A 19,427-nucleotide genomic window follows, 5' to 3' on the forward strand; every position below is an offset into this window, starting at 1 on the left:
GGATGACGCACAGCACTTCCTGGCCCAGTTAGGAGTAACCTGGTAGGACAGCTGCACCACGTCAGCAGCTGACACGCACTGTACACCGCCACTCTGCACTCAGAGCACCCCTGGTCTGAAGGAATCAAGGGGCACTCACTGTTTAGCTGGTACCCACCATCGCTCACTTGTTAATCCATACAATTCTGACCTTCATTAGTCTTACCATTACTTGCTATTCAGTAGGATTCTGACTGACACGTCTAAGATGCATGAATGTTACTTTTGTTTATACATAAACTCTGAAAGGACTCACACCACACTGTTAAAAAGCCATCATTATTACCCAAGCAACCCATGAGGAACAGATGTGGATGGCAAGAGGTTTGCTGAAGGAGGAATTTGTTTAACTTCATTTATTTCAGTACTTTAAATCTTATCTCTGAACACACAATATTACAGTAAAAAAGTTAATGACCTCATAAAATATATTGTGTTGTTGGCCATGACACTTCCTTCCAGACAACACCCAGATATCTTATTCCATTCCCTGAAAAGGTTTCCTAAGTTAGATATACTACTATAAGCCACAGTCCCAGAGATGACTTTCCAGATATCAAGAATCATTTCTGAGCACAGAACTTGTAAACACAGGCAGAGTTGGCCTCGCCCAGAGCAGACAATTAGTCCCAGGAGCTGCTGCCATTCATCACTGCCATCCCCCCTCTTCCTATTAGGCTGTCAATAGCTCCCAGCATCCTCACATGGTCCCCTCCTTCTCTCCATTCACTCACCCATCAGCAGCCTCAAAAGGTATCCATCTGATTCTCTACCAAGAAACAGCCATTTTAGCTTTCAAATTTTATTTTTCTCTAGAAAGATCTTCCAGTTTTTATTTCTCTTCCTTCAAACAGTTGCCTCAATGGATGTGTGTAACAGTAAAGAATGGGAAACAATCTAAATGTCCATCAGTAGGGAATATGGTTAAATAAATGACTATATAATCTATATATGTAGTGATATACAGCTGATCCCTTGAGGCTGCAAAAAAATTTTAAAGAATGAAGAAATTCTTTATCTACTGTTATGGAATATCAGAGAAACACTGAGTGAAAAATGCAAGTGAAACTATTTGCAATATATTATACCTCACCATAACTTGAAAGAAAAATATTTATTCAAATATACTTGTAAACAAACGAACTGCTTCTTCTGTATCATTCCAAAGATAAGTGACTACCTCTCAGTGGGGAAAATGGGAGGTGGAGGAGGAGTAACTTTCAGTCTATAAACTTTTTATAACACTTATACCTTGACCCATGTGACTATATGTTTTTAAAATCAATTAACTATTATAAACTTGCTTAAAACTTTTATCTTCAGAGAAGTATTTATGATTATTTTAATCCTTTATAAAGTTGAGAGCTGGAAGACTGACAAACTGATTAGTCTGAGAATCGATAACACTTTTATTAAATACTTTTTTTTACAAACTTATATAAACACTTTTATTAAACTCCAGTGCCATCACCGAGATAGCCTACATTCTCAGCTTCTACCAGAAAGGATTATATTTTTATATAACAAAGCAAAAACATATTACTTAATAAAATACTTACATTAATATAGTACTTACAGTAATGTAATACTTAAACTGTAATACAAGATGCAAAGGCAGTATGTTGTTGTTTAGTCGCTTAGTCGTGTACGACTATTTGTGACTCCATGGACTGTAGCCCACCAGGCTCCTCTGTCCATGGACTTCTCCAGGCAAGAATACCAGTGGGTTGCCATTTCCTTCTCCAAAAGGCAATATAGAGAAATATAAAATTTTAACCTCTGCATGGTAACCATTAACCATGAGAAAATCAAGGTTAGACATGTGCATGTAAAAAAAAAACTTATAAGTAGTTTTACAAATAAATTACTTATCATAATTACCTAGAAATGAGTCTGAAAATTTAACTCATTTGATAGCCTACAACAAGGAAATCCGGTTTTGTTACATACACAAAATTAAAAATTCCATTAAACTACTGTGTCATCCACCAACTAAAATAAAAAACTACTTAAATTACCATTAATGGGGCAGGTGACCAGAGATCATTTTCATCCACACACATCTCCTAAGTGTCTACAACACATTGCTTTCTAACATTTTATAATCCAATTACAACTGTTAGAGTACTCAAAATTCAGAGTAGAAGGTTCTCATCAAGAGCTTAACAACTATATGAATGAGAAAAGACCTCGCTAGCAGACAGGGAAGAGGAGCCCGAGGGAAATATAGCCCATCAGCTAGCCTTTCTGCACAGGGACCTCCTTGAAAAGCAGACATGGGAAAGGGAATAAATCCTGAACGAAAATGTGTAAGAAACCAAAAGCCTGAATAAAACAAGAAACAAATGTGCGAAGGAGTGCTGGGGTCAGGTAAGGCACTTTTGAAAGGCAAAGGTGAAGAACAGGGACCGTATCCCAGAGCTGATCAAGAGCCACTCCGTGGAGGTGCAGAACTCTGCAAGAACACAGAACTGGAAGACAGGCTTCGGATTCAAACTCCAGATCTTCCACCTATTAGCAACTTCTTCAGGTTCATGAAGTCTCAAATTCTTTCCCTGTAAAGTGGCACAATAGTACCTAAGACAAAAAGCTATCATGAGGACCAAACGAGACAAAGCATGCCAGCACAGTGACTGTCAGAAGAAACAGTAAATTTGGAGCTCTGCTTTGTTCCCATGCAGGGAAAAAAATGATCAGGGCTGCACAGTTAATTTGACAGCAGTATGCATGATGGATGGCACAAACTTAAGAGATTATGGTTGTCCCCTGTTAAGGACAGCTGAAGCAAAGGGATTAGAACTGTTTCACCGCTGCAAATATGCAAGACAGGAGAACCAGGAACAATATGCAATAAAATGACAAATCATTTCTAAAAAAAGGAAAGCGAGGAATCAAAGATGTCCTTTGAGTCCAGATGACTAAGAAAATGTGATGATTAATATAAACAAGTAAATGGAGAAAAAAAGAATTAAATTTGCAAACAAAACACTTCAGTTCTGAATGTATTTGATTCAAGAAACAAAATGACAGCCACTTAAAAGTTTTTCAAGAAAACCAAGTTAAAGGCAAGTCTGAAGCTTTGGAAAGAAAATGAAGCTATGCAGAACTCGGGCCTCACAAAGAAGGAAAGAACAGCGGGAACAAGGGGCCTGTGGTGGCCAAAAGGGAAAAAACAGCTCCCAAAGGGAGATGAGGAGGCCCTCTCAGGTGACCTGTACCTCAGGGAGGTGAGAAAACAAAGGTCACAGGGCTCAGGAATCCGAGATGCTGGCCAGGAGAAGAGGGAAGACAAGGGCCTCAGGGTACTTCACGGCCCACAATTCTCAGATGCTCACTGCACTTGAGATTACACACTCAACTGACTCATGCTAATGTGGTCATTACGGGTTTACAAGAGCCTGCAGGTTACCACATAGTGTTAATTATTTCATCTCAACCCCCAGACATATTTTTTTTCAGTATCTCTAAGCTCAGAGAACTGTAACTTTCACATTCTTATTTCCCTTGATCTCCATCCACATAGCTGACTCCCCTCTGTCTACGCTGAGGGCCAACTCTCAGATTTTCTCCCCTCTAATTCCGGCTTCAAGATCTTGCATCTGAACTAGCTTCTCCTTAGAAACAAAGTTGTCAGGGAACAGGTCCTTTCAGCAAGTCCAGAGTTGTTTTAATACTTAGCTTTTAAATCCCATCTAGATTTTAAACTCTGGTGATGCTGATGCTACTGCTACCATTCATAGGATGTAAAAGTTTATTGATTTCTGGCTACTCATGAATGCATTCCCCTCACAGAAACAATTTTTTAGGCTAAACTGGCAAACTTTTTATTCCTACCCACCAGTCATAAGAACTCTCTTACTAATTTCTGAGAATATGCACACACAGTATTGGACTCCCCATCCTACAATGGCTGGGAGTACCAGCGTATCCTAAAGACATCTTGCTGGTGCTGCATTGTTGTTTATATCCCACAACTATAAACCCATTTACATCCAGCATGAGTCGTCCAAGAGACAAGCGATGGCAGATTAGCCACTTAAATGTGCATATAATTACATCCTTTAACAACTGCCAGGAATAAAAGCTCAAATATTTTCCTATACATGGGTTTCTTCTCAAATACATATATATTACAACTGATCACACTTTAACTTCAGTATTTGCCATATTTCTTTAAACCACAGTTTTCACATGTGCTGGAAAACCAAAACAGATTAATAACCATAACATTATGACATAGATGCTATTAAATTGCTGGTCACGATGCAGTTTTAGAAGACCAAAATAAATATGGAAATCAATCTTTTTAGGGCCCTCTTTGTATTCTTTCCATCATATTAGTTTACAAAGAGTGTAACTGGGTTCATAAAAAATGCTAAACGAAATGAGACTAGTCTTTAAGGAACAGAATAAAAGTATCTGTAAGAGCTACAATTTACTATGATGCCCAAATGAGCATGGTATCTAGTGGAGTAACCAAAGACTAAAGTAACACAATTCCCATCTTCCCGGTTAATGGCATCACTCCAAGGTATTCAATATTTTAATAACACACCATCAGAAACCCCATCTAAAAAGATATCACTAGAGATTCACACTAATTATCCTTTAGATTATTTTTCAATGCACACAATTATATTCATGTCTCTACTCTTAAGGAACATTTCCAAGCCAAAAAGGAGGAGGAAACTCAGACATCAGTGATTTTGTAAGGTAATTTTCACTAATGGGGGGCAGCACGGCAGAGCAAACCACAGGCTCTTGGCAGCATGTGTGGAGCAAGAAGCATGCCCAAGTCTAATTTAGCCACTACCAGTAAAAAGGTAACAGGGTTTTGAGCAGTTGGCTTTGAGAGCCTCTCTTTAAAAATCCATAGACTGAACAGCATGCCACCTAGGTTGTGAGAAATACAGGAAAGAGTGCTTCTATTATCAGCCACAATAATTAAAAATGCCACGGATGTTTCTGATTCCTTCTGAACATAGTTCCCCAAATAATAAAATGCTACACAGCTGGGCCTAAGATCGCAAGCTACATATGCTGAGAATCAAGTGGTTCCTTGTGATTCCCAAAGTTGTCCTCCCTGGAAGGCAAGATGAACATGCTACACATTTCCAATAAGCACAGGGCAGTGATTAAATCACCAAAGCCTCCAGCGTCTGCACACACAACTATAAAACTTAACAGCAACTTCCTAGCTTTCTATCTTACTGAATGGTAAGCAGCTAGGGTCACCCTTCCACTTAAGAGCTTACCTCTTAAACGGGCCTGAAACACGAACCTGTGGGCCGCCGGCCTTCTATCCTATCTCCTCCTTTTATACACAGTCCAGTTCTCCTTTGAGGGACAGAATTTGCTTTCAACTGGCCCTATGGAATTTAAGTTTACTCTGAAAAGTACACTTAAAAAAACCAAAAAATAAACTATTTCAGTAACCTGCTTTGTGAAGTCATCCAAGCCTCCTGCAAGCTGCCATTAAGTTCTATGTAAACATATTACTCAATTTTCTAATATGTAAGTATCCTCAACTGGCCTCAGACACTCTAGAAGTTTTATTATGTTTCAAAGTATCACTTTGTAGACTTTAGTAAAAGCTAAGTAAAAGCTAAGATTATAGAAATAATAATGTTCAGCAATTAAATTTACATATACAGCTCTGTAATTTATTGAAAGAATGAGGTATGTAAAAAAAAAAAGGAGAAATAATTGTGATATTGTTGACCAATAAAAACTATGTGCTATGTATGATCCCATTTTGGTTTTTGTTTTTGTTTGCTTGAAGTACAGTCGATTTACAGTAAGTTTAATATGCAAAGAAGAATCCTTAAAAGCTAAACACCACACTTTAAGACTGGTTACACCCTGGGTATTAAGGGAGGGAGGAGAAATGGGTGGGAGTGAGGGGGGTGAGGGGAGGGAGGAAACTTCTGTACCTGTACGGTTAGGCTGCTAAATTTTTTTCTTCAAAGAGCATGTAATACTTCAGTAATAAAGGTAAATTAAAAACTAGGAGGAAAAAAAACTATTGGCACAAACTATACCTCCTCCATACCCAAATGATTCTAATAAGTAACATAAAAAACACAGTTAGGCTCTCTAAATGTTAAAGACGACAGATGAAAGCACAGTATTGGGGTGGGGGATAGCCGTGGACTCGTACAATCCTCCCCGCCTTGCTGCTCCATTCCAGGGCCATTTCGACGCCGGCGCTGGAAACCCCCTAGGGACCAGCCCGCACTTCACAGGAGTAATCGCCCAACCCCAAAACCGAAAGTGGGAACAGGCGGCGCCGCTTCAGCCCCAACACCCCTCCCCTCCGGCCCCAGCGGGCAGGTCCGCCTCCTCCAAGACAATAACAAAGTCAGGGGGGCGGGGAAGTGCCCAGCGGCGGGCGCGACCCCGGCCCCCGCGACCCTCCCCACTCCATAGACCCCGGGCCCCCTCGACGCCCTTCGGCAGCCCGGCCACGACGCCTGGCCCCCGCGACCCTTCCGACTCCTTAGACCCCGGGGCCCCAGTCTCCCTCCACCCCCCTGGTCCCCCCGACCTCTTCAGCCGCCGGGCCCCGACCCCCGGCCTCCGACCCCAGCTCCCGCGACCCTCCCGATTGCTTAGACTCTCGGCCCCCTTGACGCCCCTCGGCAGCCCGGCCCCGAGCCCCGGCCCCCACGACCCTTCCGACTCCTCAGACCCCCGGCCTCCAGTCTCCCTCCACCCGCCGGCTCCCTCGACCACCTCAGTGGCTCGGACCCGACCCCCGGCCCCCAACCCCGGCCCTCACGACCCTTCCGATTCCTTGGACCCCCGGCCCTCAGGCCCCCTCGACCTCAGCGGCCTGGCCCAGAACCCCTACCCAGACCCCCGATCCCCCTTCTCGACTCCCCAGCCCTGACCCACCCAACCCCCAACCTCCCTCACGCCCCTCAGCCTCCGGGCCCGCGACCACCCTCCGGGACTCACCCCTGCAGCCTCCATCTCCCCTTCCGGCCCCTCGGACTCGACCCTTGGGCCCCGCCCCCGCCCTCAGCCCTCGACGGAGGCCTTACCTGTGGCGACGCGGTCGGTGGGCCCGCCGCAGCCGGTGCTGGTGAGGCGCTGGGTCTCGGTTGGCTCCTCAGCAGCCAGCGCCGCCGCCAAAACAACACGTCCGCCGCAGGAGCAGCCGCCGCCGCCGCCGCCACCGCCGCCGGGGGGAGGGGCGGGGCCGGGACGCAGGTGGGGGAAGCCCGAGAGCCGCGGCCTCGGAGCCGGCGGCGACCGGGCATGCGCGGACGGCGGCGGGCGCGAGTACGCCGATGTCAACAAGGCCCGGGGACGCTCCATCCGGCTCCGCCCCTCGGGTCGCCCCGCCCCCAGGCCAAAACCACGCGAGGTCTCGAGGGTCCCGGGACGCGGCGTCAGAGAGAGGGAGCCCGCCAGAGCGGCTTCTGTGTTGCCACTGGTCCCTAGCCCTCCTTGGCGGGTCCCAGAGCCGAGACCCGAGCGCTAGCTGAAGCTGCTCCGCGGTGCCCGCCGCTGTGTGGGTGCCTGTACGTCAGTCAGGGCGGGCGGTGCCGGGAGCGGAGGCGGGACCGAGGGCTGCCCGGCGGAAGGGCTCTGTCCCAGCTGCGGGCCTTGCGAACGTGCGGACAGTGTCCGCGGGCCTCCTCCGCTGTGCGCCTTCCCTGCTGTAGGTCTCCGGGTGAGCAGCTAGTTGGGGCTCCCGGGATGCCGCCCTGACCGTGTACGGAAGCGTTTAAGTCAGATACTGTTGGCGGAGAACCTGCGAGAACGAGGAGCGAGAGCGCAAGCGAGCAGAGCAGTTGCTGTCCCGTTTGCTATATTTGCAGCGGACGGAGCATGAATGCAGGCCCAGCGGCCACCCTCCTGGGTCTCTTGCAGGATCGCTCCATCTGCGGCGCCCGGCTTCAGGTCCCAGCTGTGACGGGCCCACGTAGCAGTCTCGCAGGGTTCCCTTTCTGCCATACCAAGCAGGAATTTCAGCACCCGAAAATCTCCTCCCATGGGCTAGATAACTAAAAATGGTCAGGTTAGGAAAACTGCTGAAATCATGAAACACCTGCCAGAGCATTTTCTCTGATTTTTCTATTTCTTTCTGTGTTTACTTTCTGCAGTCTACTATAGGAATTTCTCAGAGTAATTGACCTCTTTTTTTTTTTTTTCTCTTATTTCGCAACTGCTTGAAAGCTGACCACAGGTCGTTTGTAACAAGACTGCTAGTAAGTGAGGATTAACACAGGACCCAGTGCTGTTCTTGTGGGTGAGGTGTTCGACAGCAGACAGCAGATCGGGGGGAGAGCGCAAGGTCTTCCCAGGGTTCTCCATCTTCAGACCATGTCTGAGTATGCCTCCAGTTAGCACTTTTCGTGATTTCCCTCTGGTGAGTGTGCGTTCCTACTGCTGTGTGATCCCCAAAGTCTGGGCCCAGGCCCACTTCGTTCTCTGCTGCTCTTCAGCGCCCAGTGCAGGGTCTCCTGCAAGACTGGTGCTCTGCGTTTGTTGAATGGCTAATAGAATTTTAAACTATCCCATCATCTGAAATTATTTAGAAATTTATTTGGACTTTACTAATCTAGATTCCCACAAGACAGTTTATTCCTAGAGTTCTTGGCTTGTAGTTGCAGCAGGTCTGGCCCTGGAAACAAGAAAGTAACACTTGCTCCCTTGCCTTCATAAATTAATTCTTCACACCAGGTTGCTTCAGTTTTAACTTTAAGCACAAAATAACCAGAGTGAATACACTGCGAATACAGAACCCTGGGTAGGCAGGAGCCTTGTGATATCAAAAAATTTCTAATTGCACACATGAGGCCGTTGACTGGGGGGAGCACCACATGAGCATTGTGAGTTAAGTTTTATTCGAGGAAATGAGAGCTATAGCCCAGGAGACAGCATTTCATTTAGCTCTGAAGAACTACTCCAAAGTGGTAGGGGTGGAGGTCCGTGTTGCATGTAATTTTAGTGAAGGTGGGGTACATAGGCATTTTGGCAGACTTGCTGCTAATCGCAAGGAGCAGATGTCATCACTGATGCTTTTAGTACTTTTCTAGCTATGGGGAGATACAGGAATTGGGCTTATAAAATCTTCTGAAAATATCTGTCTGAAGACCAGTTCTATGGGTTCTTCCCAGAGCACAAGTTTCCTCATTCTTGATCTCCACCCTGAACTCCTTTCAGGGGATGTTGAAGGTCAGCAGCTGCAAGGGCTCATGATTTAATCTTTGTAGAAGTGGATAGATGGCAAGTGCCAATTTGTACTTGGCAAAGCATTCAACAAATGCTTATTAAACGAAATCAAATTCAGAATACAAACTACTGTAACCATTCTAGAAGTTCACATTTCCCAAAGTCATGACAAGAGTTGTTGCCTGTTTTCTTCAGCCTGGGAATTGGAGGTCTTTGTGGGTTGCCCAGATTAACCTTAAATCACCTAGTCATTTGCAAACACCTCTGTTGCATAACGGGCCTTGGTTATGATTTATAATGAGTGCCAAGTCTGGTCTGAGGCCTGGAAGAATTTCCTTCTATCTTTGATTTGACCTGCAATATCTGGGGGAAATCCAGAAGTAAATCCTACTAAATATGGAACTGTTTTGTTCTGCAATTTTATTTCCTTGTACTATTTTCAGTACAGTTACAAGTCCATTGCCTTCTCCCCACCCCCCACAAAAAAAAACAATAAAAATAAATACTTCCTCTCTAATAAAAGAGAATTAGTTTAACTGTACTTATTTTACTCTGAAAAACAAGGGCAACACAGTGGCATTTCCATACTGATTTAGTTCGTTGGGAAGATGGCAATATTTTCTAGAGCAGAACTAAATTTAAATGTGAAGAAAGCATCTAACCCTACATTCCTGAGAAATGATATCTATATAATTTACAAATTGAGGAACTATAACACATCTTCAGAGCTGACAGAGGTGAAAGGGGAACTTTGAACTTGGTGACAGTCTTTACAGCCATCGGCACTTACTACAAGGCATCTCCTTGGTGTTATGTCCCACCATAGTCACTAAAGACTACTTAACTCCACATCCTAAGAAACATCATAGTCAAAATTAGGGATTTCTCTATGACAATCTAGGTGGCTATCCTCTAATAAAAAAGTGAAATAGACTTTGTTTAAATTAGTGGTTCTCAAACTGTGGTCTGGGCCCAGAGACATCAAATCTTAAGGGCACTTCCCAGAAGTGCAAATTCAAGGGGCCCCACCCCAAGCTAAGAAGTCATCTGGGCGATTCTGGTCAATGCTGAAAGCTTGAAAATACACTTTTTCAGTACTTTTTCCCCCCTAAGTTACATATAATTTGTAGATATGAAACTGGGTGGAAATAGACTTGCTTTGGTGAAAACTCTCCATTCCTGGTATTCCCAATGTTTGTAAATCACATGGCTAAGGAAATTGTACCTACTGTTCATGGACCTTCCCAAGGGTTTCTTCCTTCATGAGGCTTTCTCAGTCATTTGAGCCATGATCTGATGTTTTGTTGCTCTTGTTCACATTCAAAGATGCTATTCGTGACTGAGGGTGTGAAAGGAAAGACTTCTCCCACAATCCTTTCCAGACAGGAAAGTCACCCGGAATTGTGCACCACTGCTGCTTCTGGGGGCCCCAACCTTTAGTGACTGTTTTTTATTTTTCATTTTTCCCTCTGAACTACCCACGCAGAATGCCAAGCTGATCTTCAGACTCCATTAGTTTCCCAGCATTTCAAAGCTAGTCTGTATTTTCTGAAACTTCTTACTGTTTTGTTTTTAAAAAAAAAAAAAACTGACAAAGTTTATGTAAAGTTACTTTATGATCGTGTTAAAAAAAAAAAAAAAAAAAACCTGGAACAGTAAGGAATTTAATTCTTTTGAGACCAAACAACAAATGTAAAAACACATACCTTGCTCTGTCCACCCCCCTGCCTACACCGGAAGTATTTATAGCAAAATACTTAAAAAGCAGAAAAGTTGCTTTTAGCTTCTCAAATTCAGTAACCATTGAAATCCAAGTAATAAAGGAATTGTATGTGCAATTAAAAAGAAAATACCTTCCCAAAGTCACTTCCAACATTTCTGCTCTATTTAATATTAAGAATGAAACCTGTTGGTGCAGACTATCCAAATAGAAATGAATTTTAATTAGAAATTTAATCTCTTATATTAAGCCACAACATGTGTTTGTGCTACATTGCTTTTATATGTAGATGCCTTTCATTCTATCTGACAATACATAAAAATACCAAAGACATTTAAATGATTGTTTTAGGCCTCCTTGCTCACATTTTCAGGAATTTACTTGAAAATAACTTATCTGATAATGGACTACTGATTCCTACATCAACACTTTTTCTCTTTTCCGTTGGTTTGGAAGTCTTTATGCTCAAAGAAAGCTATGCAGCTAGCCCCTTGACCACCCAAACTGAGAAGTCTTCGGATTACTTATCTTGTTGCATATGCCTACCTCTCTAATTGTATACTATGTAATATTAAATTGGCCAGATGGTTTTTAAAGTGATGTATCCATTTTATTAATAAGTAAATTGATAGATTCAGTGAAAATAAGAATAAGAAAAAAAGGACAATTGAAAGCCAAGTTAAGGAGCAAATTTCATTTCTAAAATCACTTAAGATATTGCTGTATTTATGCTCATATGTTTTTATGTCATGGATCTAAGATGTTGATGAATAAAATAGTTTATTACCATAAACACTTAAATAGATGAAATAACTATTTTGAAGTGATGACATAAATTGCTTTATCTTAAACAATTGATAATTATTTAATGACTGTATAGTTATCTTTGCCTCCTTTTTCACTTTCCTTGGAACCTGTCTTCCTCCACATATCAGATTTTGGCCCCTCTCTAATAGATTAAATTACAGAAGTTAGAATCATTTCCTTATGACAAATACTTACATTTTATCTTAGTTTCAAAATTTGCAAAACAGGCTGCTTTCTGGAACTCAAGTATCATTATGTGGTTAATAAGTTTAGGGAAGAAATTGCCATAATAAGCTAACTTTATATTGTAGGTTTATATATTTTAAGTTACTAACATAATATAGTGAAGATATTTTTGTTGACAAAAATAACACTTTAGATACTCTATTTCCATGAAAACTTTCAGCTCTTTTTCCTCTCATTCTTTCTCCAAGGAGACAAGTTTTCACCATCTTTTCTACTGTGGGCAGTCAGGCACTAATAAATAGAAACAGGAAGTTATTCCATTTTTAGAGCTCATTAAACGTTAAGAGAAGAGAAATCTAACCCTCATCCTTTTTTTGTTAAACTTTTTATTTTGCACTGAAGTATAGCCAATTATGACTTCCCTGGTGCCTCAGACAGTAAAGAATCTCCCTGGCTAACACTTCATGCTTCCAATGCAGGGGGCACTGGTTCAATCCCTGGTCAGGAAACTAAGATCCCAGAAGCTGTACAGCCAAGAAAAGTTAAAAACAACATCAGTCAAGAGCCGCATAATAACATTTAAAAAAAAATCCAAAATTGAGAGAATTTTGCACTGCAAAGATAATGAGAATGGTTATTTTAGGACTAAGGGTAACATAGAGTAACACTGAAATATTAACATGTTGTTCATGGTGTGCTTCTGAAGAACAGAGCTTATCTCATCTGAACGTAGGGTACAAAGGGGTAAGGGGACTAAGTCTGGCTGCAGCTGGATTTGGTTCATTAGATTCTCGCAGTCACAAAGAGCCAAGTTTATTTTCTTTATGTGCCATTGACCCCAGAGCCTCCCATCAGAGCTAAAAAGTCTACTGTGTGTCACTGTTGCTTTGAGAGTTTATTATCATCCGAGAGTTTGCCTCAGTGAGTCACAGTATAAAACAAAGTGTGTGTGTGTGTGTGTGTGTGTGTGTGTGTGTGTATTTGAGCCTTGGCATCTGAATTCTGAAAAGAAAAGGATAAATTCCCTGGTCAATAAGCCTATCTTTACTGACCAAAACTGAACCATAGCAATGAGTAGTCTAGGCACTGAAGTGGTAACTAGTATTTATAGATTCTTCCTGCTCTAAATAGGTTGATAATCTTGAACACAGTAATTAGGAGGAATTGACTAGAACCAACTGGCCTTTGAACAGAGTGTTTTTAAAAATCTCATTAGATGGAATAGTTTGCTAAAAATAATACTGAAAATATGGGTTATGTCAACAAATCCATTATTAGGGCAGAACAGAGAATTTAAGTGAAAAATCCTAAAACAAAGCCTGGGCCTAAATAATCATCAAGCACCTATTCCATTTAGCAAAAATGCTAGATAAATCAGAACATGATTTAAATTCTATGCTTTTTCAAGGAGATACTTACAGAGTTTGGTCCACCCCAAACACTCTGGACGAGTATTCAGTGTAGCCCAATCTGGAGGTCACGGTTAGGTGACGGAGGCAGTCCAAAAGCACAGGTGCTTGGATCACATGGCCCCCACTGCCCCCTGCCAGGATGAGACATAAACCAGTACATGACACAAGCAGCACCTCAGCTCTTCTCCTCCACCTGGTCCCTCACACTGCCCGAGACTGGGAGAACCCAGAGTGGACGCCTCCCTGGCCTTGTCCACACCTTCCACCACTGTGTGATGTTTTAACCTGATATTCCCTCTGCTTCTCCATGATATGTCCTGTTGGCCCCAGAACTAGCACTGTGTTTGAAAAAACTTACTATAAAGGGATTCACATCGAGATGCTTCACATACAAAAATCAACTTGGTTTCCTTCCAGGAGTATTTTTACCAAGACAACTGTTGAAAAAAGCTAGAATCCTTACAAAGGAATTAACTAACAGAGTTCTAGTCACAGAGGACTTCAATCTCAGTAGTAAGCCCCTACAGAAGGTTACAGGAGGAGGGCTTTCTGTTTTCTGAGCTTCTTTCAATGTCTGCTTAAATGGCTGAAAGATGAAATACATCTCTGATACTGGTTTGTATTTTTATTCTGCATCTTTTCCTTTTCCCTTGATCTGTTTAAGCAGGTAGCCAAGTCACATGGCTCCTCACTTTGTTGCAGAGATGAAGTTGTTGGCAGGACAGAAAGATGATTTTGTTTGCATAATAGTTACACCCCAAGGCTTCCCCAGATGGGAATGAAACAGATGACCTGGGTCCAGTGAGCAGCAAAACAAAACAAAAGCTTTTTTACCAAGCAGGGGACAAGACCTCGGAGGAAATGGATGCACAGTATAGCTAGAGAGGCTGGTCTTTTACGCTTGACATGTCCAGCTTCACTACGTTTTCTCATGCCTGTAGGGTAGAATGGACTCAGTAGAACCTCAAGGAGTGAAGGGTCCACACCAGCAGGGACAATGGGCATCTTGGCAGAAAGCACTGTGAGATGACGGCCCCCGACCAGGAGAGCCACCTCGAGGATTTGACCTCACCAAGAACCCAGAATGTTTCATCTATATGGACATGTGCATGCGTGCTAAGTTGCTTCAGTTGTGTCCAACTCTTTGTGGCCCCATGGACTGTAGCCTGCTAGGTCCTCTGTCCATGGGATTCTCCAGGCAAGAATACTGGAATGGGTTGCCATGCCCTCCTCCAGGGGATCTTCCCTAACCAGGGATCAAACCCTCATTTCCTGTGGCTCCTGCATTGCAGGCAGATTCTTCACCGATGAGCCACCGAGGAAGTCCCTTTATGGACACAGGAGATCTGAATGTGTAGTTCAAATTGAAATTTCTCAGTAGTTCCAGAGATTTTCAGCTCACACTCAAAATTCACTTGACTAGGAAAGAATATTTGTTTTAACTTAGGCTCTAAAATTGCACAATCTGCTGCGGTTTGAACTACATTCCAGCATACCACTGGAAAATGTTACTGGGCAGCTGTCTGGTGGTCAGACATTCTCAGGCCACAGGCTGAAGATGACCATACATCCTGGTCTGTTTGTGGCCGTCCCAGGTGATGACTGTCCTCCCATCATGGTTATTAGTAGAGAACCCTTTCATGGTCAAGTGTGCAGATTTGGAGGAGACACTGCGTGGCTCCCTGATACAAAACCCTCTCTACTACTCTTAAGCTGCACAGGGGAGACGGCCGCTCTCACAACACGACACTGCACTGGCTCCCAGAACACAAGTCTATCAGGTGAACTCCAGGCCGCTGTCCTCAGTGGGCTGGCTCAGCACTCCAGACCCCACCATATCAACATGTGCTCTGCACGACCCTTACCATGGCGAGAGAGAGCTCTTCAGCTGTCTCATGCCAGCAGATGAATAATCCAACTTGCTGGCCAGAATTACTCTCACAGCTCAAGCTACTGGCAAAGGTTGTGGATGGGGGGCAGTAATTTTCCAAGAAGAAAAGAGCAGAATATGAGTGTGAAAAGTCTCCCTGCTAGATATTCAAGCCAGAAGCCCAGGAATCCTGTTTACTGCTGTGTTATGAAGCTGAGAAATGTGCTCTCGAATGGGAAGGTGAGTTCTTAGCCACTTCCTTCACGCTAAACCACAATTCTAGTAACAGCTGCTCTTATGAGGATCCCAGGCCCAGTTCTCAGAGACAAGATAAGAGGGTTTAAGTTTTTGTTTGCCACTGAACAGGTTAAAGAAGCAGCAGCAGACAAGAAAAAAAAAAATTGAAAATATGACTCAAGATCCTTTCAGTCTGAGAACGGAACAATAAAAGTCATGAAACAAAACAAAACAAAACAAGTCATGAAACAGAAATGCATCCAGCGTAAATGTATATGTATTGCCCCCAACTTAGCTAATGAAGAAGTGAAAGTGTTAGACAGTCACGTTCAACTCTTTGTGACCCCATGGACTGTAGCCTGCCAGGCTCCTCTATCCATGGAATTTCCCAGGCAAGAATACTGGAGTGGGTTGCTATTTCCTTCTCCAAGGGATCTTCCCGACCCAGGGATTAAACCCTAGTCTCCCACATTGCAGGCAGATTCTTCACCATCTGAGCCACCAAGGAAGCCCAGAGCTCCCTCAGCCTCCTGCCTGCCATGTGAGGACACAAAGAAGCCGGCAGTCTGAACCCAGAACTGCGCTTCATTCGTTGTGAGCATCGGAGCGTGGCAGCCGCCCTGAAGTTCATCATCAGATCCTCCTCACCCAGGGGTTCATCTATAACGGTCTCTGGAAAGGCTTTTATAATTTGCATTTTTCAATTGTATCAAAGTCACGCGTGTCATGGTGAATAAGAGCCAAATCTTGCTATAGAACTGAAAACATCAACAGTTCCTTCACCCATCCTTCCTTATCCCTGACCCACTGTCCTCACCACTCCTTTAAAAATGCTTAGGGCGCTCATTTCTTTTTCTAAAACCACACATAAACCGCTGTTCATTGATGATCACATGCAGACGCTGTTATCCTCTCCTGACAGCAGACATGGAGATGGTTCACTTACCTCACTGCTGCTCCCATGCGTTTACTCTTTTGCATTTATGTCTCCTACCACCATTTCCGTCTTTAGGACCATCTGTGTCAGCCCTCGTCTCCTGTTGCAGCCTCGTACTCCCTTCCACTGACCCTTCACCCCTTCCCTTCCCAGTTTACAACCTCTGCGACCTCTCAAGTTTATCATTTTTTTTTATATTTGTAATACAATTATAATGATAGTGAAATTAGAAGCGTTCTTCCACCTGGGACTTTATAAACATAGATTCAAAAAAGGACTTAATGAGAAGAATGACTAGAGAATGAGGATTGTGTAGTTTACAGTTCAAGCATGCATAATTTCTTGCCACAAATTTTGCATACCATAGATTAATGGGCTTGAATTGGCTCTTCTAAGTGAGCTTTGAATATCTCTTTATTTAGAATTGTGGAGAGCTTTAGCCAGCTGGGTCAGTCTGTTGCAGGATTTCCTGGTCTCGTTCTGTGGGTCCAGTGGACCTGCTTCCTGGTTTTATTCCATACTTGCTGATCCTCCAGGGGTGACTTAAGCTGTTCTCAGGCATTTCACCTCCAGTCACTCCAGGTTTCATTTTCTATGAATAAATTCCTTTAACCTCTAAGAATGTCTTGCACGGCAGGCAAAATACCTGATTCAGGTTTTACATAATCCAGAAAGTCTTCTTTTACTAATTATGGGTATCTGCTCCCCGAATCTTAATAATCATAATTATTGTGGACACACAGACCATAACACATTTGTGCAGCTTACAGTTTACTGTCTCATTTGCCATCTCTTATTTCTCATCCAAATGTCCACTTCTCAGAGCCGGGTTCCCTCTAGGCCTGTGCTAGTCACTCTCTACCCTATGACCCTGTTTTATTTTCACTGTAGCTCTCATCCCCATGGGAAATCGAGCCGTTTATGCATTTATGAAACTCACCCTTCTAGAAGGTGCGTGCATGCGTGCTAAGTCACTTAGTCATGGCCGACTCTTTTCAACCCTATTGACCATAGTCCACTGGGCTCCTCTGTCAATGTGATTTTCCAGGCATTAGTATTGGGATAGGGGTGTCTTGCCAGGGGATCTTGGCAGGGGGGATTTTACCACTAGCGCCTCTTGGGAAACCGCTATAGAAGGTGAGCTCTGTGCACACAGGCACTTTTTTGGCCTTCTATCTTTCTGTGTCCGGAATCCAGGCAGTGCCTGCAGCAGGCTGGCTCAGTGAGGGTGGCTGGTGTTCACCACCATCCACTCTCCTGCCTCCTGGTGCAGAACAAGTTATGTTTTCCAGCAGCACAAGCTGAAGCTTGGCAGGCTCCATCCCTGGGGATTCTGATTTAGAAGATCTCAATGGGCCTCCTGGGTTTGCATTTCTAACAAGCTCACAGCATCATTCAGTGGAAACAGTGTTCCAAGGCCGACCATATGCCCTTCTTTGTGCCAGTACATCTGTGGCTGCAAGAACTGAGAGACCCTGTTGTTTTGTTTTACTGTTTAACTACTTAACACTTCTGTAATTTCCTCCAAAGGAATGTAACCCACAGCATCTCTTCTCCAGAAACACAGGAAACAAGTGTACCAGGACTCAGTCAGAGGCTGTTTGAGAGATCAGTTTACCTCAAACATCTCGAATCCACCTTCCCGTTTGTCCCAGGATGGAGCCCCTGAACCTCACCTTCCTCTTGTCTGAGAACGAGGACTTGCCCACCTGGGGCCCCTGGCAAGCTATTTGAGAGGGCCTTTGCCTGTCTTCTTGAGATGGCACTTGTACTGTCTTGGGGTCTTAATCCCAGTTCTAAGCAAGCCTGGTTTAAATGGAGCATGGTGAGCTGGCTCACCACCCAGCCTGTGCCAGGACCGATTCACTGTAGGCCTGTGCCCTCTGCTTTAGCCAGAGGGGCTTAAGGCGATGGTGTGAGAAAAACAGGCCACTAGAAAGTAAGATGTGTGTCTCAGAAAGAATGGTGATGAACCCAGAGTTCTGCATCTTCCCATCAGAGAAAAGAACTAAAATCATTAACTTAAGATACCTGTGTGACTGTCAGTAACCTTTTACTGCGATGTAGACTTGCCTGTATGTATTCCCCAGCTGAAAGAATGAATAAGCTCACCTCCCACTCCCACTCTTTGGACCAGAGAGCTTCCTTCTCAGAGATCCTGAGAGGTTGCCTCTCAGGCTACAGTTCTCAATGTGTGTGTGTGTGTGTGTGTGTGTGTGTGTGTTAGTTGCTCGATTGGGTCTGACTCTTTGTGACCTCATTGGCTGTAGGCCACCAGGCTCCTCTGTCCATGGGATTCTCCAAGCAAGAACACTGGAATGGGTTGTCATTCCCTTCTCCAGGGGATCTTCCCAACCCAGGAGTCAGACCCAGGTCTCCTGCGCTGCTGGCAGATTCTTTACCATCTGAGCCACCAAGGAAGCCCACAGTTCTCAATAAGACCTTGAATAAAACATCTCACAGCTCTTATGTTGAGCATTTTTCTTTGAGCTGACGCATGTGAGTTACTTCTGCAATCAAGGCTCATCAAAAGCTCTTTAGGATCTCATTCTGTAGGGATCCCTGGGTGCCTACTCTGGTCTGAGAAAACACCTCTATAAATAGGAGTTGACTCTGGGACTCGAATTAAGTTGGGAAGAAATGAGTAGACAGAGAAGAAGTATTTCACATTTTGCAGACAGAATTAGATGAATAATATGAAATAATGTCTTTTTCACAGAACTTTCAATTTAACACTGAACCACGGGTCTTGTAAGCCTTGCTAAGACCCCATGATATTAATCAATACAACTTTCACTATTATCTGGGCTTTGCAGAGAACTCAAAATAGTAAACTATAAAACACACGTCAAGGACTGTCAGATCCTAAAAGCGGTGCTCGAACATTTCCCCAAGGACTGACCAGATGCTGTGAAGTGAGTTCTCCCAACACTAACAAGTCACCCACCCCAGGCAGCATGAAGGATGCTGAGGAATTCTGGGGGGGGGGGGGGGGGGGGGGGGGGGTTGAAGAGGCAAGAGGGAGAATTTGGG

General features: G+C 43.8%; 1 protein-coding gene across 3 annotated transcripts in view; it reads right to left on the reverse strand.

Moving 5' to 3' along the window:
• PCMTD1 (protein-L-isoaspartate (D-aspartate) O-methyltransferase domain containing 1) overlaps positions 1-7,321 on the reverse strand; it is a 47,592-nt gene extending 40,271 nt beyond the window's left edge. Inside the window, exon 1 of one of the 3 annotated variants that reach the window (XM_043880502.1) lies at positions 7,086-7,321. The gene's annotated coding sequence lies outside the window, so the exon portion shown is untranslated. The remainder of the gene's footprint in view (positions 1-7,085) is intronic. The other 2 variants (XM_043880501.1, XM_043880503.1) reach the window with 2 other exon arrangements.
• Between the last annotated feature and the right edge of the window lie 12,106 nt (positions 7,322-19,427).

The sequence above is a fragment of the Cervus elaphus genome, chromosome 21 (genome assembly GCF_910594005.1).
Source record: "Cervus elaphus chromosome 21, mCerEla1.1, whole genome shotgun sequence".
In the NCBI taxonomy this organism is placed as follows: domain Eukaryota; kingdom Metazoa; phylum Chordata; class Mammalia; order Artiodactyla; family Cervidae; genus Cervus; species Cervus elaphus.